Genomic DNA, 24,300 nt, shown 5'->3' with positions numbered 1-24,300 from the left:
GAGCTGTTACACTTCCAGTGGCATTTCTACTCGTGTATTGAGCTCGTATCTTCTCTACCTTCTCTCGCTTCCAGACCTCCGTGTCTCTCAGTTACTTGGGGCCATCGGATAGAATTACCTTGTTTGTATTCTGCTGTTTGTTCTAGTTCTCAGTGCTGTCTCTCTTGGTGGGTGATCCTGGTTGAGATGAAGGGGGGGATCCTGGGAGGTGGGGAGGTTTTGCATTCTTTGAGAGTAAGGAAGCTTTTTGAGAAACTACAGATTTAGAAGGGGATGCTAGAGGTAAAAGGCAAAACTGGGAAACAGACAGAGTCCGTCCAGGTGTGGCGGGGGGCACGGGGCAAGGCAGTGGGTTGGGCTGACCGCCATGACGCTCCTGCACCAGACAGTATCCTGACCCCCTTAGAAAGGGGAGGAATGCCACGGCCTCTCTCCGTCCGCACGGCCAGAGCCCTGCCTCAGGGCAGGACATCAGCATGCTTGTCTCTGTCATGAGGGTACTGGCTGCAGGAGAGGATGACAGACCCCAACTCCTGTGACCTCCATTCTACTTCCTCCTCTGAGTTGGGAGCAGTGGTGTGGGCCTGAGAACCTACCCTGGTGGCCGTGTTCAGGAGGTCCGACCTGGTGCTGCTGGGCCTCCTTCGGCAGTTTGTCTCTGAGCGGTATCAGCTGTGGGCATCTTTGCCTTGTCGCCAGAACAAGTTGCTTCTGCCTTGGTAGCTCATCAGATGTTGTTTTCAGTGATCTTGTCTCATCTTGTGTCTTAAAATGTGCCCTTTAATAGAATCCTATATTGTTGTTGGCTTTAACAACATAAAATTATTTTCTCTCCGTTCTGGAGGCTGGAAGTCCAAGATCAAGGTGCTGGAAGGTTTGGTTTCCTCTGAGGCCACTGTCCTTGGCCTGCACAGTCACTTTCTTGCTGCCTCTTTACACGGTCGTCCTGCCATACAGGCCCAGCCCTGTGTCTCTCTTTGTGTCCTGATCTCTTCTTTCTTCTTCTTCTTTTTAAAATTTGCATCAAATTCTATTAAAATCAGTTCAGTTTTTTACGACATCCTTACAACAAAAAAATCAGTTCTGTATAATAAAGAATATTTCAGTCTAAAATGGAAATTTAGAAACTGAAAGAAGGATAAGCACTCTGTCCATCATCGTTAGCATAATTTTTAGAAGGGTAACTATATTAGTTATGTGTTTATAATTAATAAATTACCCCGTCACTTGGAGGCTTACAGCAGCGGTTACCTCTCCCACAGCTTCTGTGGGGCAGGAGTCTGGGCTCAGCACGGCTGAGAGCCTGGGACTCAGGGTGTGTCATGAGGCTCCTGTCATCGTGGAGCTCACTCACGGGGTTGCTGCCATTTAGAATCTTACTTTAAATGATGTAGGAAATATGTCTCTGTTCAGAGATCTTGTAAACTGGGTACTAGTTTATAATCTTCTGTAAGTCTGCAGTTTGATATTGGGATTTGCTCAAAGATGGATATGCTTTTTAAAAAACATCTTTATTGAGGTATATGGGTATACTTAAAAAATATGATTTTAATTCTGATCTTATGAAGCCAATGAGAAGGAAAAACTTTGTTTGCAACCACTTACTCTCATGTGATTATATAGCCTTCGATGATACCATAGCATTTTCTTAACTGAATAAATTCTTATGTCTTAATTTGATTCCTAAGTGTTTTATGTTTGTTATGCTAAATATTTGAAAAAAAAAAAGATGAACTTTTTTTTTTTTAAAGATTTTATTTATTTGAGAGAGAGAAAGAGAGAAAGCATGAGAGAGGGGAGGGTCAGAGGGAGAAGCAGACTCCCCACGAAGCAGGGAGCCCGACGTGGGTTTCGATCCAGGGACCCTGGGATCATGACCTGAGCCGAAGGCAGACGCTTAACTGACTGAGCCACCCAGGTGCCCAAAATTGATGAACTTTGATAGATAGAGCAAGGATCCTGAAACTGTGCTTCTCCAGAGATCTGATTGGTGCCAGTCAAGGGGAGCAGGGTGTTTTTCTCTCTCTTTCTCAGACACTTACTATGGGTGTCTTGTGGTCTGTACTCTATAATTATGAGTTTAATTTACAAAGATATATATATATATATATATATATACACACACACACACACAATCTTATATATGTAATGTGTAAAATAATCTATTTACAGTATGCATAATTTTGGGGCACCTGGGTGGCTCAGTTGGTTAAGTGTCTGCCTTTGGCTCAGGTCATGATCCCGGGGTTCTGGGATTGAGCCCCATGTTGGGAATCCCTCTCAGCAGGGAGCCTGCTTCTTCCTCTCCCTCTATCCCTCCCCCCCAACTTGTGTATGCCCTCTCTCTCTCTCTCTCTCAAATAAATAAATAAATAAACAATATGCATAATCTTTATTATGTATAGAATATACATATAGTCCTGTTACACAGACTATATAAAATTTAATTATATATAATCTGTCTTTTTTTTTTTTTTTTTAAAGATTTTTTTTATTTTTTTGACAGAGAGAGACATAGCGAGAACAGGAACACAAGCAGGGGGAGTGGGAGAGGGAGAAGCAGGCTTCCCGCAGAGCAGGGAGCCCGATGTGGGACTCGATCCCAGGACCCTGGGATCATGACCTGAGCCGAAGGCAGACGCTTAACGACTGAGCCACCCAGGCGCCCTTATATATAATCTGTCTTATATAATACATATTTCTTCTATATATAATTTTCTTTTATATATATTTTTTAGATCTATAACATGTAACCTATTTATATATAACATATGTAGTCTCCTATTCTATGTGTATGTATATATATTCCAGTCTGAAATATAAGCTCATGAAGAACAGATGTCCTAAGTCACTTTCATACCCGGTAGTACCTGGGATAGTAAGTTAAGGTTCATGGTACGTGCTCAGCAAACACTTAGAGATTTGATTGCAGTGATTCCTTTGATGAACGTTGTATTTCGCAGCCATAGATTGTGGCCGGCGGGGGGGGGGGACGGGGACCTACAAATGTAGGTTTTCCAGGGGGCTCTCCTGGGATTAGTGGCATTTGGGAGGAACAAGGCTGGGATGTACCCTGAGTCGCCATATCTCTGAATTCCTGGCCTCTATGCTGCACGTCTCCAGGGGCACCGTTCACATTTCACACTTGCTTCTCCTGAATTCCCCTCGCCCCTACACAAGAGGATTCGAGAGCATGAAGTAAGAGTGTTGTGTGAGGTGACAGGAACATTTTTGGCTGTTGCGTCACAGCCAGCTTCCGGTCCCTCCTGGGGGCTGGTTCTGGAGGTGAGGCCCTCCTGGCGTGCCCTCAGCTGAAGTGCCCCTTTCCCCCTGACTGTAATGAGGTTGGACTGGAGCACCGTTATTAGCATTTCTGTAGTTTGTATAGTTTTTTTCCCTTTATGAAAAAAGCCTTGATTTTGGTGACTGGGCTGTCTTGCTTTATTACTTTGAAGTTTTTCTTCTATTTTTACAGAAAGACTACATAATGCTGCTCCTTAATGGGGATAATGGTGATTCTTGGGGTCTTCCCAGGGTCTGTGAGCTCAGGTAGAGGTTGTCCAGGCTGAGCGTGGAGCTCAGGACAGTCAAATTCAAAAAGAAAAACTTTTGGAAAGAATGAGATGAAGAGTTTATAGGGAGCCGTAGTAGATAACGTCTTAGTTTGGCTGCTATAACAAAGTTACCGTAACTGGGTGTCTTAAACAGCAAACATCTGTTTCTCCTAGTTCTGGAGGCTGGAAGTCCAAAATCAAAGCACAAGCGAACGTGGTGTCTGGTGAGAGCCTGCTTCCTGATTCAGAGACAGCCATCTTGTCCCTGCATCCTCACGTGGTGGAAGGGTGAGTGGGTTCTCGGGGGCCTCTTTTGTAAGAGTACTAGTGCCATTCATGAGGGCCCCACCCTCATAACCCGTGCCCCTCCCGAAGGCCTTGCCTCCTAATAACATCCCACTGGGGGTAGGGATTTCAACAGATCAGTTTGGGGAGCCACCAACATTCATTTGCCCTTGTCCCCCCACCCCCAAATTCGTGTCCTTCTCAAATGCAAAACATATTCATTCGTCTGAACAGCCCCCAGAATCTGAAGTCATTCCAGCATCAGCTTTAAAGGGCCAAAGTCTCCTCTAAATCTCATCTAAATCAGGTGTGAGGGAGACTTAAGGTACCATTCGTCCTGAGGCAGATTCCTCTCCAGCTGTGAACCCTGGGAAAGCAAACAAGTTCCAACCTGCATTTTCAACACTTTGTTAGGAATTACTTCAGCTAAATATCCAGTTTCATCACTCCCAAGTTTAACCTTCCACAAAACACTGGAACACCAATGCAAGTCAGCTAAGTTCTTTGACACTTCACGGCAAGGATTGCCTTTCCTCTTGTTTCCAGTGACCTCCTCACTTCCATCTGAGACCTCATCACAATGCCTGTTACCATCCATATTTCTACACACGCTCTGCTCATGATTACTTAAGTATTCTTGAAGAAAATGGAAGCTTTCTCTCTTGGTCCTTTCAGGCTGGTTATAACAAAATACCACAGACTGAGTAGCTCATAAACAACAGAAATTTATTTCTCACAGTTCTCGAGGCTGGACCTCCAAGATTAGGGTGTCTGCATGGTCAGGTGAGGGCCTTCTTCCAGGTGGCTAAGTTCTTGTATCTTCACCTGGCAGAAGGGCCTAGTGAGCTCTCTGTGCTGTCTTCTGTAAGGGCACTCATCTCGTGCATGAGGGCTCCTCCCTCATGACCTAATCACCTTCCAGAAGTCCCACCTGCGACTGCTATCACTTGGCAGATTGGGGTTTCAGCATATGAATTTTGGGGGGACACAAACATGGAGACCACACCACTTTCTGTATAGCTCTTTTCTGAGTCCTCCCCAGAATCCTCCTTAATGGTCCTCACATGGTAGTATGGGGTTTTTCTAGTATGTACCTCCGAACTCTTCCAGCCCCTACCCGTTACCCAGTGCCAAGGCCACTTCCTCATGCTTCGGTATTTGTACAGCAGCACCCCGCTTCTCGGTACCAATTTCTTAGTCTGTTCAGGCTGCTATAACAAAAATACTATAAATTTTTGGTTACGATTGTTAAACTGTATGATTTATAATTTTGTTAAACTCTTTGTTTAAGCATGGCACATTTATTTCTCATCCTTCTGGAGGCTGGAAATTCCAAGATCAGAGCACCAGAGGATTCTGGGAGAGCCTGCTTCCTGGTGTATAGGCAGCTGTCTTCTGTGTTCCCACATGGCAGGAGGGGAAAGGGAGCTCTCTGGGGCCTCTTTTGTTAAGAGCACTAATCCCATTCGTGAGGGCGCCACCTTCCTAACCTATTCACCTACCCAAACATCACCTCCTAATACCCACATTAGGGGTTAAGATTTCAACATATGAATGGGGGGGAGGAGGGCACAAACATTCAGTCCAGAGCAGATGGTCTTAAAAGGCCTTTGAGTTCTACTTTTTACCCTAAAGTGTTGCTGTTTGCGTAGCACTCCTGTTCCTGGGCTCTGTATTCATGTATTTGATGCGCTAGGACAGCAGAATGTAATGGCTGAGAACTTGGGGCCCTAAATTCTACAGTGCTGGTGTGAATTCCAGCTCATCAGTTCCCCATCTCTGTGATCTGCAGCAAAGTACTTTAGCTATTTCAAACCTCGGGTTTTCTCATCCTTAAACAGGGGCTACTAATTGTGTCCATAGCATTATTGTGAGAATTAAAGGAGACCGTGTATGTAAAGCATTGAGTACAATGCTTGGAACCCAACGAAATCCCAGTACGTTGATTCTTGTCACAGTTACAGAACCAAAGACCTGTTCTTTAAGAATAAAGTCAAACCCAGTTATTGTTTATAAACAAGGTCAGTTTCTGCTTTTCCACTTCTAGGTCTAGGTTTCTCCCTGTCTTGCAGCCTATTTACCATAAGTGGGTTCCGCAAGCTGGAATGGGGCTTCCAAAACATTGAGCAAGAGACTTATGTCCCCCTAGCCAAAGGACTAGAAAATGTACAAATGGCCAATAAGCGTATAAAATGATCCTCAGTATCGCTAATAAAAAACACAGTGTTAAGTACCACTTCACACTCATCGGAATGGCTGTTTCCAAAAGGTTTCCCCAAAACAAAAAACCAGAAAATAATAAATGTTGGTAAAGATGTGGAGAAATTGGAACCCTTCTGCTGCATTATTGGTTGGATTGTAAAATGGTATAATCACTATGGAAAACATTATGGTGGTTCTTAAAAAATTAAGAATAGAATAACCACACAATCCAGCAATTCCACTTCTGGGTATATACTCAAAAGAATTGACAGCAGGGATTCAAACAGGTATTTGTAGCATATTCAGAACAGCGTTACTCACAGTGGCCAAAATGTGGAAGCAACGCAATTGTCCATGGACAGATGAATGTAAAAAAAGTGGTAAAGAGAAGGTGGTATATACAAACAATGGAATATTATTCAGCCTTAAAAAGGAAGGAAATTCTGACATATGCTGCAACGTGGATGAACCTTTGAGGACCTCATGCTAAGTGAAATAAGCCAGTCACAAAACAGTGTATGTTTTACCACTTAACACCATTACAGGAGATACTTGGAGTAGTCAGATTCACAGAGATAGAAAATAGAATGGTAGTTGCCCAGGGCTGGGGGCGGAGGGGGAATGGAGAGTTAGTGTTTAATGAGCATGGAGTTTCAGTTTTGTAAGATGAAAATGTTCTGGAGACAGATGGTGGTGATGACTGTACATGGGTGTGAATTTTCATAATGCCACTGAGTTGTGCACTTAATGGTTAAAATGGCAAATTTTGTTACGTATATTTTACCATAATTAAACATATAAATTTGGGGGCACCTGGGTGGCTCAGTTGGTTAAGCATCTGCGTTCAGCTCAGGTCATGATCTCAGGGTCCTGGGATTGAGCCCCCATGTCGGGCTCTGTGCTCAGTGGTAAGTCTGCTTCTAGGTGTTTCTCCCTATCTTGCAGCATCTGTCTCTCATCCCTGCTCATGTGCGTGCGCGCGTGCTCTCTCTCTCAAATAAATAAAATCTTTAAAATATATACATATATATATATATATATATGTATATATTTTTAAGAAAGTCATTTCCCCTGTACACAGTTCTACCATAGGGAGTTAAATTAACATATACTGAGTTTTCAGCTTCTAAGAGTAATGTTTCGGTCAGTCCTCCAAAATAGTTAAAAAAAATTTTTTTTTTTTTAAGATTTTATTTATTTATTTGACAGAGACACAGCGAGAGAGGGACCACAAGCGGGGAGTGGGAGAGGGAGAAGCAGGCTCTCTGCTGAGCAGGGAGCCCGATGGCGGAGCTTGATCCCAGGACCCTGGGATCATGACATAAGCCGAAGGCAGATGCTTAACGAGTGTGCCACCCAGGCGCCCCATTATCAAAAAAGTTTTGATTGCCAGAATTTTTTCCATCCTTGTTAGCAATAATGAAGTGCCCCCCCCCCCCACCCCTTACTCTGCCCTCCCCCCAACCTGACAAGTAAGAAACTACTTGAAGTCTTGCTTGGGCCATGTCTTGAAGACAAAATCCTGATGCTATGGTGGCATCCTGAGGATTGTGTTACTTCCTTTGCCTCCCCTGACATTTCCAGAAGCTGTTGGATAACGAGGTAAAGTATATGAAAAGTGGAATGTAGGTCCAGGAGGATCCAGATTCTGTTGGGCCTCAAGCTCGTACAATTTGGGGTTCTCTTAAAAAGAAGAACACTTTTTTCTCTAATTTCTAATAGAACGCCTGCTGTGAACACACTTCGGGCGGGGTCCTTCCCAGGGCCTCGAAGGATCCCTGAAGCTTAAGCTTCCTTAGTTTAACGTATCTTGTCTCTGTTCCAAAAGGAGAGGCAGAAGAAAGGAACTGCCTGGAGCAAACTGCTTACTTCCTCTGAGCTTTATTCTCTGAAGCAAAAAGATCTGGAAAAATGTGTTACATTCAGAAGACTGACAGATAAGTTGGGAAGCTGTGGGGGATGGAAAATGGTTTATGCAGTTGAATCTTACTCTAGTCCATGTTTAATTTAACCATTTTTCTAAACTTCAATTTGGCAATAATTTGTACTGTAATTTAGCATTCTATGAAGTGACCTTTGACCCAAACCAATTAATTTTGAATTTCTCGCCTGGAGTGTTGCATTATAAAATTGTAGAGGCATCTTCTGAGAAATTGTATAAAATTTCCATGATAATTATGACCTTGAGGTATTCCCATGTCAAAGAAGATGCATCATCTTCTCTTCTTTGGTAATTACTTTCTCCTCTCCGCCCCCCACCCCCCAATTCGTCTTCATATCTGTTTCCTTACTTAGAAAAATACTTCATCAATCAGAGATTAGAATAATCTCATTACCTATGGGAATTCCTCAGTGTCAGTTAAGCCTTTGATGGAGTTGTTAGGGAGCCTTTGTCATTGAAAGCATCGCTTAGTGACCAGATGGACTCATTGGGAGCAACTTGCAGAATGTCAGGCAGGGAGACATTTAATGAGCCGTGACACGTGGGGAGTAAGCAATAGTGCAATTCTGGTTTTCTTGTTGCTTTGTTTTACTTCCAATAATAGCATAAATTCATTCTTTTTTTTTTTTTTTGCATGAAAAATAGAACTTTCAGAAATAATATATACTTACTTCCTGTCATGAAAATGGACGGAAAAATCAAAGAATAGACCACAGTCCTTTTTTGTAGCAGAGTTCTTGATGAGGAGGGAGTGCGAGGTCCTTGTGATGCCTAATGGAGCCAGGGCAGCTGCGGTTCAGACTTTTCAGCTCAGCCAGATCCCGTACTTTTAGAAGTTGATTTCAGCATCCAGATTGCCTATTGTTCAGATGCCAGTTGGGCACTGGGATGTATTTGCCAAACTCATTTTCACGTCTTGGACAAAACTAGAATTTGGATCCTAAATTAAAGGTGAAAAACAAGGTCTCTAAGCCAATTAAACACTATTATCACTCAAGTAGGGATTTTATCCTGTGTCGGGCCACTTGAACGATAGAAAATGATTGGAAAAAAACTCAGTTTTTTTCCTCTCCCCCCAGAGATTTTGGGGAAACTTTATAAAACTCATTTATGTTTGTGGTGAATTGAGGTCTCCTCTGCTTATTTTAGACTCTGGAAAGATGAGATTAAAAGGAGTTCAAAATCTGTTCTTTTACATGTAGTAACCATTTCCATTGGATTGAATTTAGCCAAATTATTTTTGGCTTGATGTGCATTCCAAAGAAAAAGGGTGTGGTGGAAAAAAAATGATACTGAGAATGAGTAAAACGAGGAGGAATTTTGTATTGTTCCGAGTTTCTGGTCAGTGGAGGAAGAAAGACTTTTTAAAAAAAAATACTTTGCATGTTCATTTCTCAGCTTTGATTTGGTCCGTTAAATCTTTTCAAATCTGTGCCTTAAGGTTCTAGACTTCATTACTAGTGGATACTTAGTGTATAGAATTATATACTTAGTGTATAGATTCTTAAACCACTTCAATTAAAATATGAACAATAAGGTTTGTTTTAAAACGAACTTCTCTGTACGTTTTCCTCCTTCATTGGAGCTATTCATGCTGCCGGCTGTGATGTTAGTCCTAATTAGGTCAGTTTGGAAATTCTTATTTTTAGCACGAGAGGAAAATAAATGGTGTGCTGCCACCAACTTGCTTTCAAATGAACAAATCGTCTCAGTTGAAACAGTTTTGTATTGGAATTTTTGGCAGATTGGCCGGGAGCCAGTGTTATGGCTTTCTTCTACTTTTCCCTAGACTTTTTATCTACAGTGCTTATTCACTGGGGGAGGAAAGCCTTTCCTGGGGCCTCCCAGAGGGTGTGGGCTCCTCCTCCATCCTGTTTCAGGCGGCTGTCCTTCCAGCCACGGCACACTTTGCATCTGGGACCCTCTTAGCCGCTGCCTCCTGGGCAGGTTTATACTGAGGGCAGGATCCCACTGGTTAACCTAATTCAGCAGGGAACTTAAGGATGTCACTGATCTTTTTAGCTCCCTTATCCCTTCGTTACCTGAATTACAGAGTTGTAATAATTACATCACCTGTGAGGTGCCGGTTGCTGTATCCAGGTTCTTGCATAATTTTTTTTTTTTTTCCAGTGGGCTGCATGCCCCGTGAGGGGCTTGAACTCACCACCCTGAGGTCAAGGGTGGCATGCCCTACCGACTTAGCCAGCCATGTGCCCCTCCTCGTATAATTTTGTTTCGGCCTTATTAAGCGGGGGAAGCATCATCCTCTCTATTATACACGTGAGGAAAGCCAGATTCTGGCAATATTAGAGACTTAGAATCACGTGGATGGGAAGAGGCAGAAAGTGGATTTACGCACAGGTTCGGCGGCCTGCTCTTCCCCATGCCCTCTGAGGCCTTCCACAGAGCCAGAGGGGCTTTTGGAGACCTTCCTGTCCAATGGTTTTCAGCACTAGATCCGCGAGTCACCTGGGCAATTTAAGATGAATTTCCTTGGTTTCATCTCAGGCCGGCTAGTCTGAATCTCTGGGGGTGGGACCCCAGGCCTGTGTGTTGTAGGGGCCCTGGGGTGATTCCGCTGTGCAGGGGGCAGAAACACTGAGGGGGGTCAGAGGAAGGAGGTGCATAACACTCCCTTGGTTTTCAGGGAGTCTGAAGCCCAGCAACCTCTAGCAGGTCAGTCAGCTAGTTAGTGACAAGCCGGGACTTGACCCAAGATCTTTTGGCAGCCCTCTGGTCTCTTCCTATTCTCGTTCCAAATCCTGACAATGGAGTCTGGCTGGGTACAGGAAACATAGGAGAGGCTCACTTCATCTTCGGTTTCTCAAGTGCCTGAGGGGGCCATGTTGCAGAGCCCCCTCTGATGGGAGGAGGAACAGGGGTGATGTGGCCTTCCTGTAGGTGGGTCTTCATTCACCGGCCTGCGGTGGGGGCCCTTTCAGCTTGTGGCTCAGGACTTTGGTCAGTGGGGGGGGGAGGGGGGGCTGTCTTCATGCTCTGATGTTTTGCTCCCTCCCCTTACAGCTGCTGCTGAAACTCATCTTGACTGGATGTAGGACCTCTGGATATATTTTCCCTGGCTCTTAACTTTTTGTTCTGTAATGTTTCTCAATATTTTCTTCCAGTTCCCAGCCTTGGGATTTAGCTTGGTTCATTTTATTTCTCAAATCCATTGAGGTTTCTTTTCAGAAATTTCAAATTTATTTTTTTCCTCCTGTTGAGAACTTTTTTCCTCTGATGGCTTCTTTCCCATAGCAGCCTGGTCTTGCTTTGTGGACACACTATTATTTCCGATCTGTCTTAAGATACTTACTAGAATTTTTAAAAAAGTTTTCTTCTGTTCTACAAATTAGGCTTCTTCTGGGACCAATTCTGTTTGTTCATTATAGCCCTTTCTTTCATGTTCTGGCTTTTCCTCAGATAACTTGTGATCTTCACTTGCTGGTGGTGGGTTTTGATGAATGCACTCCATTGATAAGCTGACAAAATTGGCTTTGATCTTCTCTGCAGGTGTAGAGACAGCTTTCAAAATAGGCCTCTTGTAAAGTCGCAGGCAGACCCTGTTTCCCTCCATAATTGTCAAAGAAAGGGGGGGCGGTGCCTGTAAGTGCGTCTTACCCCCCGGGGGGGCTGCCTTTTCTGATGCGGAGGTTCCAAACAGCCTCTTACTCCTCGCCCACACGTACACTGGGATTTCCCCGGGACATAGTGCCCATTTTCTTGCTTTTAATCGATGGGTTCAACCCTCTGCTGTTGCTCCCAGCCCTGAACCGTCTATTTTTGTGGGAAGGAAAAGGGGAAGGAGATGGCAGGGGAGGAGCATGGAGGGCTCAGCCCTAATGCGTTCAGTTCTCTAGTCCATCTGCCCTCCCCCACCCAGTGCCCACTCCTGCCCCTTATCTTTGCTCCTGACCAGGACTCCATGGAAGGATAGTGCTTGCCTCCAGAAGCACAGATCTCTGCTTTTCCTGTTTCCAGCACTGCTATTTATCGGGCTTGCTTGCTTTCTTTAAAAGAATTTTTTTGCTGGGGCGCCTGGGTGGCTCAGTTATTAAGTGTCTGCCTTCAGCTCAGGTCGTGATCTCAGGGTCCTGGGATCGAGCCCCACATCGGGCTCCCTGCTGTGCGGGAAGCCTGCTTCTCCCTCTCCCACTCCCCCTGCTTGTGTTCCCTCTCTCGCTGTCTCTCTCTGTCAAATAAATAAAATCTTAAAAAAAAAAAAAAAAAGAATTTTTGTTGCTGTCATTCTCAGACTGGCCTGGAGAGAGGCAGCCTTCGCTTCTCTTGCCTCCTGGAGGTGGAAGCCCGACAGAGGACTGGCGTGTAGGGCGTCTGCTCTAGGTTGTGCCCTAAGCGGCCCCTTGATGTCCTGCAGGGCAGTCCCCTCTTCTCAGTGCTAGCTGCTGGCCCAGGACGCTTGCCTCTGCCACTGGGATTGTGAGTTGTTATACTCCTGTTCCTGTTGGAGATGCAGGGTGAGGGGGGCCATGGCGGGAGGAATGGCAGGCGGCTGCGGGGTGTGTCCGTGGAGATGTTTTCCGGTCAGTTGTGTGAAGCCTGAGTGGGCGAGGAAAAGGGAGGGAGGGGGGGGCAGAGGTGGGCTCCACCTTTCAGATCCGGCCTGGGGCTGGTAGCCCGCGTCTTCACCTTTCGCTTTTGTACCGGCCAGCTTCCCAGGTGATGCTTATCCCCCCTCAGCTCCTTGTCCCCAGGTTCATCCAGCAGCCGGGCTTCCAGCACCCACAGGCCTTCCTGCCCCAAACCTGAGCCCAGGGAAGAGGAGAAGTCCCAGCGCCACACAGCCTGGCCCTTGTCCCCTTCTGTCCGTCTGTCCGCAGACCTCCTGAGAAGCCCGTGGATGGGAAGCAGAGTTTGAAGAGCGTTAGAGAGGGCACTGTCCCTCCTGAGGCCAAGTAGAGAGGCATGTGGGCAGGGCTTCCCCGCTTCGGTTCCAGTGAGGCCAGGTGCCGGGACGCGCTCCCTCGGTCAGGGTTCCGGCCGTGCAGGTGACCAGGTCACACCAGCGGTAGGGTGGCTGAGCCGCGGCAATTTCACGGTTCTGATTTGTGACTTACCGCTGACCTTAGCAGTGAGAGATTTGGAGCAGACGATACACGGAGAAGAAAAAGGCAGAGGAACACACAAGGCTGCCGGGAACAGCGTGGCCGTGGCCGTGGCCGTGGCCGTGGCCGTGAAGGGCGAGGAGGGAGTAAGAGGCAAGGCAGGGTTCTGTCGTTCTGGGTGAAGGAGTCAGAAGTGGGCCTGTGGCACTGGGGGCACAAGGGCGAGGGAGCTGGTGGGGTGACTCCGAAGGTCCCGGTGTCTTTGGGAAGGTGCATAAAGACTGTGGGAGAGTTTGGCCGAGACGCTGCAGGATGTTTTTGTAGTGCTGTAAATGGTGCAACAGACACATTAACTCAGCAGTGCTTGAACAGAAAGATCTCGGAATCTTCAGTCCAACTTGGCTCCTTGTTTGAGCACAGAACCAGAGGCTGTGTTACCATCCTCACCTGGCTGCCAGACACATCTGTGAACTCAGGGCAAGGCCTTGACCTCCGGAGGTTCTTGGCTGGGAGCGCGGCCAGGACCGGGCTTCTATCCTCTTCTGACCCCGAGAGCTCAGCGGTAAGGTAGGCTCCCACCTAGAGGCGGGAGGAGACCTGGGTTGGGACGGTCTTCACAACAGGCTGCTTCTACAGCTAGTTCATCTCCTACCTGGACTTCGTTGAAGTCTTAAAAAAACGTTAGGTAATGAAATATGGTTTAATCTTTGTGTCTTCTGAATTTTTGCCTGCTTAGCTGCCAAGCTTGCTCATTAGCAATGGGCCATTAGTGCTGTGATTGTTGTTGGGTTTGGCCTTGGCTGGAAAGTTCGTCTGACTTTATTTGCAGTGGAGTCTTGGCATGTCTGGTGTATTAGCAGCTGACCTTGTTCTGAGTGTACATTTTAACTGCTATTCTAACTCCCAGTTTTATAATTGGTTCACTTCTTATCAGAATAGTTCTACTCTGAAATAATAGCAGTCTGTAGACAAAGAGCATTAATTAAAAAAAATTGGTGTGTTTGGTTGGAAAGGAAATGAACAATAGTTGACTTCAGGGCAAAACAAGTTACTTTCATTTAAGATTTTCTTTTTAAGTGACAAAAAATCCAGTGTGTCAGAAAAAGCATGTGGCAGTTATAGGGAAAACTGTTTTTAAATATATGTCACAATAAGAAAAATAACACTGCGAGAGTGTTTTATTGGGGTAAAAGCAGAGTAGTTGTTGATAGTTTTAGCAGTAACACTTTCTCAACTCACTGCTTAGGCTTTCTCTGAAGCAAATGGTCTCCAGGAGAGAATACGAAGACTGGAGAGTCTGGTGCCAAAGATGAAGTCTGGGCAGACGACCCCAGCGAACCTACAGGTCCATGGTGGAAAGGGGGAGCTTTGTGGGGGGCCTTGTACTGCGGAAGTAGTCCCCACTTAGACTCCCCATCCTGGCCAGTGATGGAGCGAATGCTATGTGCTGCTTTGTTCTTTCTAATCCTTTTTACAATTCAAGTTAGCTTTTATTCTCCACATCTATTTTCCTTAGAGAAGGAAAGAATCTCGCCCAAGGGCAAAAATGCACTATTAATAATGAGTAAGCCAGAATTGAGACCCAAGTGCACCTGGTTCCAAAGCATGCATTCTTCCTGCTAAAACCATTGTGTTTCCTGTAAGTCTACTGGCAAGATGTTTTTGGCCTAAAATGCCTTCTTTTTCAGCTATGATTCTTTTCGATCGAATGATTTCTGAAACCTCATCTCTTTCAAAAGACCTCAGCAAACTGATTTAAAATGAGGTGGCAATTTCCCCCATACTGTTCTATTTAAAGATGTAGCCCTCACACCTCATTTAGCACTTGCCACAGTGGAAAGTAGATTTACTCTTTTAACTTGTTACCTGTGGTTTGTGTGGGGAGGAGGGGCATGGGAGGACAATGTGTGATTAACTATTTAGTGCTCCTATACAGAATAAGTTAAGATGCCAAAAAAAAAAAATGCAGAATATAATCTTTCTTTCTGTTGTGATTTTACTTTTACTTGTATTATTTTACTTGTACCATAAACGTAATACTAGTGATTGATTTATATTTCAGTGGCAAGATAATATTTCACATTAATATGCCATTTACAATAATGTATGTTACTCGATCTATTGATTGGTCATAGAACTTTTAAATATTCTAATTATCTACTGATTGCACGTAATAAACGCTGAAGTTTTAAGGATTACGGAATTGATAGTGTGATATGCAACATAGGAAAATCTCTATTCTCCATGATCTGATTAGCCATAAACTCTATGACGGAAGTGAATTGTAGGAAATATTCTCTAAGTTCCCTAAGTGCTGGGATTGTGTTTGTTTTATTGACTGCTGTAAATTTAGTAGCTAGCAGAGTGATGTTATTAATATTTGTTGAATTATTAATGTATGTTGGATGTGTATATAAACGAGTTACAGAAATTTATTTCAAAAAGTGAAAACCAGAATATATCGTCATATTGCAAATCCATCTTCTGTATCTTTCATGGTATAATAGAATAAAAATGGGTTGCTGTCATGACATTGGGCATCCAAAGTACTGAAATGTTAAGGAAATATTATTTATGCTTAGGAAGTTCAGATGACAAGAATATATAATGATCAAGATATTACTCTAAAGTCTGTGTATAATATGAGAGAGAAAAGTGGGGGGAAGGGGGGAGAGCTGAAAAGAGAGAGAGAGAGGGAGGAAGCAGATATGGTAAGTTGGTGATACTTGGAGAAACTGGATATCTGGATGAGAGGGATGTGGGAATTCTTTATTCTTGAAACTTTTATGTAGACATGAAACTATTTCAAAACAGTCACTACAAGAACATATTACTATATATTTTGTCATTAGTGGAATACTAACAAGTTTGACAATATTTACAGATAAAAAAATGGTCATCCTGCTCAGAAACGGGGAAGTCATTTCTTTTTGAACGTTAAACTGTAAAACAGCTTATGGGAGATTAGAGCAGAGATGTGCAGAATCACTTGGTAGAGACAGAAAGGTCTGGAAGGTCTGAGTATGTAACCTAACACTAGTAATACATCCGGCGATCTTTGAACATTTATGTTTCATTGGCCAGGAACGGTTTGGGAGGTTAGATATGCAGGGTCATACAGCCTGATAGCATTAAAATTTCTTTTTATTCAGCTAACCCCCCTTCTTTTGTGTCCAAGTTCAGCAGACACTCTCCTGATTGTGATTTATCACCCCCTGTTTATCTGCTGTACCAGTCCTGCTGTGCTGGAGAGATAAATTCTTCATCATCAGTTTAAAGGCTGTTGGTTTCTGAGCTCAGTTATGTGCTTCCTCCTGTGGGAGGCACTCCCACTTTCTGTGTACTGGCAAGATTTGATGCTCTCAGCTTCTAAGCTACAGCCATACTCTGGTGTGGGGGAATTCACTAAGACGATGGGGTCTGAGGAGGCCTCTTGGTGAAAGCCAGTTGGGCTTTCCCAGCAATATTCTGATTTTTTTTTTTTTTTTTTTTGCTTATTCCTTTTGACTTATTCAACCAAGACTTAATATTCAAGGGACAAAAAAATAATTAGAAGCTGAGTAATGAATGTAGATAGTATTCACTTCTACCAATTTCTCTCTTTTCATCAGCTATGGATATTAGGAAGCTAGTAGATTAAAGACTGGCCTTGGACAGGTGAAATCACCGGCACAAACAGCAGAAACAACAGGAGATTCACACAGAGAAACAATTTTCTCTGAAGATGAGCTCCTGATCGTAAATTGTAAACAGCATGAAGAAAGAATCCACTCAAAGAGACAAAAAAACACCACAGTCAGAAGTATTTGTATCCTGAGAATTTAAGATACTAACGAAGTCTGCAGGGAAATAAGAAATAAGTTAGAACTAATTGTTAAGAATAAAAATAATAGGGGGCACCTGGGTGGCTCAGTCGTTTAGGCATCCCGCTCTTGATTTTGGCTCAGGTCATGATCTCAGGGTTGTGAGATCAAGCCCTGTGTTGGGCTCCGTGCTGTGTGGAGCGGGCTTATGATTCTCTCTCTCCCTCTGCCCCCTTTCCCCGTGTTCACGCTCCCTCTTTCAATAAAAAAAAAAAAAAGTAATAGTACATTATGAAATGAGAATAGAAATACTTGAAAAGGAACCAAATAGAACTTGTAGAAATATCACATACTTACTGCAGTTAAGAACTCAGTAGTCCGGGGTGCCTGGGTGGCTCAGTCAGTTGAACATCCGACTCTTGATTTAGGCTCAGATCATGATCTCAGGGTCATGGGATCGAGCCCTGTGTAGGGCTCCGTGCTGAGTGTGGAGCCTACTTGGGATTCTCTCTTCCTCCCTCCCTCCCCCTCTGCTCCTGCTCTAAACAAACAAACAAACAACTTCACAGTAGTCCATTAATAGCAGATGAGGCAAAGTGGAAGAGAGATCTAGTGAATGTAGAGAGAGATCTGAGATAATTACTCAAAATGTAGCAAAGAGTGAGAAAGAGATTGGAAACATGCAAGTTATTGAGAGACTTGCAGACAGAATAAGGTAGTCCAAGATGTCTAATAAGAGTCTAGAAGACTAGAATAAAATTGGAAAGAGCCGATATTAAAAAAGATAATAGCAGATAGTGTTTTCAGAACGAATGAAGGGCCCATTCTAATATTGGGAGAATCACATTGAAACATGGGCTGGAAAAACAAAGCAATGTACACATAAGTTATACAAAACTGTGGAACCCCAGATTTGAAGGGAAATAAGAGAATCCTGCAGGAAAAAAATAAGTTATTTACAAAGACAGCAGTTCTAGACAATAGGCTTCTCATTAGCAATAAGAGGACAGAAGTTAATGGAATAATACTTTCAACTTCCACGTGGGTATCTATACTCAGTTAAATTGTCACTTGAGAGGGAGGGCAGGACATCTTCAGATTCATGGAGAAAGAGCAGGCTTACCACATACAAACCTAAATTGGATTAAATTTAATTGGAATTAAAAGGAAGAAATGGAATGTAAAATGCCTTGATGAGCAAAGACTTCGGGGAACATGTATACATTTTAACAAGCATTGAAAGGCATCCCACTGTTGATTTTGAAAAATTGATTTTTAGGGTGATTAAAACAAGGTAGATCTAAAATAATAGACAATTAGTAACATTGAAGATGGTAATGAAGATACTGGAGCTGAAGTGTTTTAAGGTCCATGTATTGTTTAGAGGAAGATAAAGGTACTGATCACTTTTCGACTTTAAATCAAGTAAGCGTGTCAAAATATTTTGAAAATACTGCCTTCCTAAACTTTTTTCTGTGGAATAGGTAAGTATAGCAGCTCCACTAAGTGAATTTGCTATATGTGGCTTTAAGATATTTGTAAATCAATATTAAAATGAAGTATCATTTAAAAAATGTCACCCGGATGTAATGTATGGTGATTAACATAACAATAAAAAATTAAAAAAAAAAAGTTGAATGACCAAAAAAAAAAAAAGTCACCCAATGAAAATTTGTTTTTAAGTAGTAAATAAATCCAGCTATAATGTGAATAATCACTCTAATTTAGCTTATGTTTGGATGTAGGTTTTTCTGTCAGATTCATGTACCTCAGAAATTAGAATACTGGAAAGTAGGGAAAAATGATGATTATTGATGTCTATCTGGATGTGATATGGGAGTGTGTGTCGCACATGAGCGAGCCCTGGTCTGGAAGTGTCCAGAGCCCCTTTCAGCCCTAGGAGTCCATAAATTAAAATACATTGTTCCTATGTTTTGCCTTTTTAAAAAGCTGTTACTGTCAGTTCATGCTAAATAATGCTTAGAGACAGTCTCAGAAATATGAGTTAGGTGAGGGCAGGAGGAGAAAGGAAATTGGGAAATTATTTGGTAGTGGCGTACCATAAATATTCGTAGGTATAAAAGGCGTTTATGTTCTCCCTAAGAACAAAGTTTTTAAAAATATAGTGTTGGAATTGTGATAAAAAAGGATCTGCTGAGGTATTAGTCAATGAAGTACTTGAGATTGTGTATAATCGCTACTAAGTACCATTTCAGGAATCTTCAGAAGACCCATATTTCTGTGCCAGGGCTTTCCAAAGAAAACTAACAAGGACATGCCAATGACCTGTAAAGTTCCTGAGGGGTCAGTTTTAGGAAGCAAGGTGTGATAGAAGATTAAATTAATGTTTTAGTATTATATCTTCAGGGATGAAAATAAAGTTAGTACAGTATCGACTTCTGAACTCAAGTTTGGGATCCATCATATGAAATCGAGATTTTGATTTCATACATGAGATTTTTTTTGCCCACTCTCCCTTAATACACATACATAATTTGAAAAGGTCTTTTGTATAAGGAAAGAGAAAAATTTGGGGTGTTAACGAACACATTAGAGGAGTGTTGGGTGGCCCAAAAAAATCAATCAAAATGAACCATTTTCTTCCAGTGTCTTTTTATTACACAAATTGTTCAAATTATGCTTTTATTATTTTTTTCCTGCATGTTCTATGCCCCTGTCTCATTGGTTCTTTTTTTTTTTTTTTTTAAGATTTTTATTTATTTATTTGACAGAGACAGAGATAGCGAGAGCAGGAACACAAGCAGGGGGTGTGGGAGAGGGGGAAGCGGGCTTCCCGCAGAGCCGGGAGCCCGATGCGGGACTCGATCCCAGGACCCTGGGATCATGACCTGAGCCGAAGGCAGACGCTTAACGACTGAGCCACCCAGGCACCCCTGTCTCATTGGTTCTAATGGATCTCCTTGTTGTTCCTTTCTTGGGTCCTGGGAATTCTGACTTTTTGCCCACACTTGCCTACTTCCCGTATCTGAGTCTTCTTCCTTATTGAAATTTTCCATGACTCTCGGCAATTTCTTTGTACTCTGACCAGTGACAGTGTAATGATGCCACCCATTTATCTCTTGGCTAACTTTCTTTTCAGTAAATTTATTGTTGTCAAACAGATTTACAGAGTTATTGCAAAGATCGTATAGAGAGTTCTCTTGTATAACTTACCACACCCAGTTTCCCCTGACTTTAACATCTTACCTTATTACTGTACATTTGTTACAATGCACCAATATTGATACATTATAATTAATTAAAGCCCTTACTCTGTTCAGATTTTCTCCCCCCCCCCCCCCCCCTCCCCTTTTTTTTTTTTGGGAGCCCGTTTCCTTTTTTTTTTTTTTTTTAATGTAGGCTCCATGCCCAACATGGAGCCCACCATAGGGCTTGAGCTCACAACCCTGAGATCAAGACTTGAGCTGAGATCAAGAATCCGAATGAAGCTCAGCTGACTTAGCCACCGAGGTGTCCCAACACTGCATTACTTTTAGTTATCATGTATTATTAACCTCCTCTTAGCTGTGACAGTTTTTCAGACTTTTCTTGTTTTTGATGACCTTGACAGTTTGAGGAGTATTGGTCAGATATTTTGTAGAATGTCACTTAATTTTCTGGTTAAACTGGACTAATGTGTTTTTAGGAGGAAGATCACAGAGTTGAAGCACCGTTATCACATGATATCAAGGGTACATACTATCAATAAGACCTATCACTGTTGATATTAACCTTGATTACCTGGCTTGAGGTAGTATTTGCCAGGTTTTTCTACTCTAAAGCTACTCTTGTTCTCTCTCTTCATTCTGTACCCTTTAGAAGAAAGTCCTATGCACAGCCCTTGCTTAAAGAATGGGAATTATTCTCCATCTCCTTGAGGTCAAAAGATCTACATAAAGTATTTATAGTTCTGCGTGGGGGATTTAGCTGTTCTTTCACATTTACTTATTTATCCAATCATTTATTTATATCAGTATGGATTCATGGATAATACTTATTTTATACTTCAGTTTATAATCCAGTATTACTTTATTTTATAGCTCAAATTGTTTCAATGTGGTCCATTGGGAGCTCTTTCAGTTGGCTCTAGTATCCATTTGATGTACCTCATCATGGTGGTTTCTCCTGCCCCAGCTCTAGAATCAGCTATTTCTCCAAGGAGCCTTGGTTTCTTTGTATTAGGAACCAAGAACCTGGGTGTTAGGTGTGCTTATTACTACTGGGATGTTGTTCTATGTATATTTCCTTTTCCTCCAAGTAGATTAGTGGCTCAACCTGCTCCATCTCAGACCAGTTAGAATTTCTAAGGGTGGCACTTGGGCATTAATAGATTGTTAAAATTCCCCAGGTGAGTTTAAGGTGCAGCCAAAGAAGCAGGTCTAGTCCTATACCCTTAAGGATAAGGGTTGCTAATATGTGAAGTAGATACTGGATAAATATTTGTCAGTCATTCATTCATTCATTTAGCAAACATTTTCTGAGTCCTTATCACCTGCCAGGTACTATACAAATCAGTAGAACAGACTCAGCCCCTGATAATGATAAAAATGATTGGTAACATTCACTACCATTATTGAAAGCATACTATTGGCAAGCACTGAGCTAATCACCATATGTTACTTCATTAAATCCTTGAACAATTTGTCTCGGGTCTGTTTTACCAATGAGCAAAATTGAGTCTGAAAGATTTAAGTTACTTACCCAAGATTACATGGAAAGTTGTGGAGCTGGGGTTTGAACTGAGATCTAGCAGATCTCCAAAGCTCATGATCATAATCCCCCACTGTCCTGTCTTCCTCAAGCCCCTATAGGATGCTGACCAGGGAAAAAACAGTACGGTACTGAATAAGTGTTTTGATAGAAGCACAGAGGAATAGTATCCAACAAATCAGAGAGTGTGTAATCAAGAAAGACTTCCTGGAAGAGAAGGCATTTGACCTGTCTTTTGAAAGGTTATTAGGAGCTGGCTATGCAGTGTGGAGAAGGAGAAGCTATTTCAGGGATCAATGCTAGGAAATTAAGATTCGTTTAATACTGTTAACTACAGACTTAAATTTTGAGTTTCCTCAGTTTTTCCACTAATGTATGTTTTCTGTTCCAAGGTTCATTTCATGATTCTGCATTGCATTTAGTTGTCATATCTCTTTAGTATTCTCTAATCTGTGACCATTTCTTGGTTTTTATGACTGTGACATTTTTGGTGAGTAAGGATTTGGAATTTTGTAGAATGTCCCTTTGTGTTTGCCTGATGTTTTCTCAGATTGAAGTTACTGATTTTGGGCAGAATATCATAAAGGTGAGGTGTCCTTCTCTTTGTACCGTATTAGGGGCTCATGATAACAACATGATGTTAACCATGATGACTTGCTTACAGTGGTGTCAGCCAGCTTTCTCCACAGTACCATTATTATTTTTCACTGTACTTCCTTAGAAGCGGGTTACCAAGCCCAGCTCACACTCAATGGGAGGGGATTTAGCTCCACCTTCTGGAGGGAGGAATATCAAGTAATTTGTAGTCCTGTCTGAAAACCAGCATGGTGTTTTGCAAATTTGGGGGGGATGTACTTTGAGGCATTGCAGATATTCTATTTCTCTGTAGTTTTGTCCACTGCTTTTAGTATTTGTTCAGCCTGAGCAATATGACTCCTGTTGTAATGATTTCCTATATTCCTCATTCATTCTACATTGAATAATTGCAGTTCTTTTGTCAGTAAGATTTGTTCCTTCTACTTATTTGTTCGATTATTTTTATCAGTGTGGATGCATGGTCATTTATTTTATTCTTTGGGTTATAACCTAGTCCTATCATTATTAGGTTCACATTGTTCCAAATTTGGTGATTGAAAACTCTTTCAGTTTGGTTTCTGTGTCCTTTGGGCGTTCTGGAACCACAGGATATGCCTGGTTCATCTTTGGTTTATCCCTACTTCAGCTTTGGAGTTAGCCGTTTCTGCAAAAAGCTTTGGTGCCTTTTAGTTGAAATGGTATTTAGAAACCAAGATCTGGGTGCTGGGTGTGCTCATTGCTCATGGGAGGGTTGTTGTTGCTTCCAGGCTCACTCAATGAACAGAGCTAGGAAATGTGTGTACATAAACTGACCTATGTATACACACATCTGCATTTCTCTTCCTTCCTTAAAATAAACATGAGTTCACTCTGGTATCACTGACTACGTATGTCTATGTTTCTGTATATGTATATGCGTTAAACATGAGTTTATGCTAATGTATTTGACTACACACACACACACAAACACACACACAAGTATAAATAAAATTATCCAGAACCACAGGGTTCATTCTGTCCTTCCCCTTTTCTTCTTGTGGAAATCTTGGCTCCCATTATCTACAATTTATTTGTAAATTTTTCAGTCCTGTATATGTAAAGTAGTTTCAGAATTGCCAGATGGTATTCCTGAGAGCAATAGATTTACCAGCTATAGCACAGTGTTTATATAATTTGTTTTCTGTCATTAGCTTATAGTATCAGAGTTCTGAGTTCCAAAGTTATTTAAGTCAGCTTCTTTCCCCCCTACCCACTGCAGTGAAGTTCTGTCATCCACTTACATCGTTGCATTCCTTTTGTGTAGTCTCCATTTTATCCTGAGATCCCCTGACACCCTCATTGATTTTTAAAAATATTACATAACAATTTAGTTTACTCTTTGTGGTATACAGTTCTGTGGGTTTTGATAAGTGCATAGAGTCATGTATTCACCACCCCAGTGCATACTAAACAGTTCCATTACCTTCACCTTCTTTGTATGGTCCCCTACTGCCTGGAAATCACTGATTCTCTACCAAGAGTTTTGCCTTTTCCAGAATGTCATATAAATGAAGTTCTAAAATATGCGGCCTTTTTTTTTTTTGGTCTGGCTTCTTTCACTTAGCAAAGTACATCCTGTTTATTGGGTGAATCAACAGATTATTCCTTTTTATTGCTGAGTAGTTTTCCATGGTGTGGATTACTACTGTCTTTTAATCATTGCATTCTCAAAGGACATTTTGGTGGTTTCCCGTTGTTGGAGATTATGGATAGATATTTCCATACAGCTTTTTGAGCATAAGTTAATTCATCGGTATATACCTTGGAGTGGGATTGCTGGGTTATATGATAGGTGTGTATTTAACTTCATAAGGAACTGTGGAACTATTTCCATAGTGGCTGTATCATCTTGCATTCCCACCCGTTGCTCCATAGCCTCACCAGCATTTGATGTTATCAATTTATTTTAAAAAAGAGTTCAGCTATTCTAACGTGTAGTGATATCTCCTTGTGGTTTTAATTTGCGTTTCCCTAATGACAGTGAGCCTCTTTCATGTGCTTATTTGCCATCTCTATATCTTCTTTGATTGTGGATTCAGACCTTTTGTCCCTTTAAAAAACTGGGTTACTTTCTTATTGTTGAGTTTTGACAATTTTAAATATATATTTTGGATACAAGTCCTTTA

General features: G+C 42.3%; 1 protein-coding gene across 5 annotated transcripts in view; it reads left to right on the top strand.

Moving 5' to 3' along the window:
* Positions 1 to 24,300, top strand: part of TIAM2 (TIAM Rac1 associated GEF 2) — a 226,013-nt gene that overhangs the window by 43,340 nt on the left and 158,373 nt on the right. For 2 of the 5 annotated variants that reach the window (XM_032407598.1, XM_032407601.1), the window contains exon 1: positions 3,729 to 3,842. The exons of 2 other annotated variants lie outside the window; for them this stretch is intronic. The gene's annotated coding sequence lies outside the window, so the exon portion shown is untranslated. Of the gene's footprint in view, positions 1 to 3,396; positions 3,843 to 24,300 lie in introns of those variants that run through there. One more of the 5 variants, XM_032407592.1, reaches the window with a different exon arrangement.

Source organism: Phoca vitulina, unplaced genomic scaffold (assembly GCF_004348235.1).
Source record: "Phoca vitulina isolate PV1807 unplaced genomic scaffold, GSC_HSeal_1.0 scaffold9, whole genome shotgun sequence".
Taxonomy (NCBI): domain Eukaryota; kingdom Metazoa; phylum Chordata; class Mammalia; order Carnivora; family Phocidae; genus Phoca; species Phoca vitulina.
Note: the sequence above shows the minus strand (reverse complement) of the source record. Positions and strands in the feature narration are given on the sequence as shown.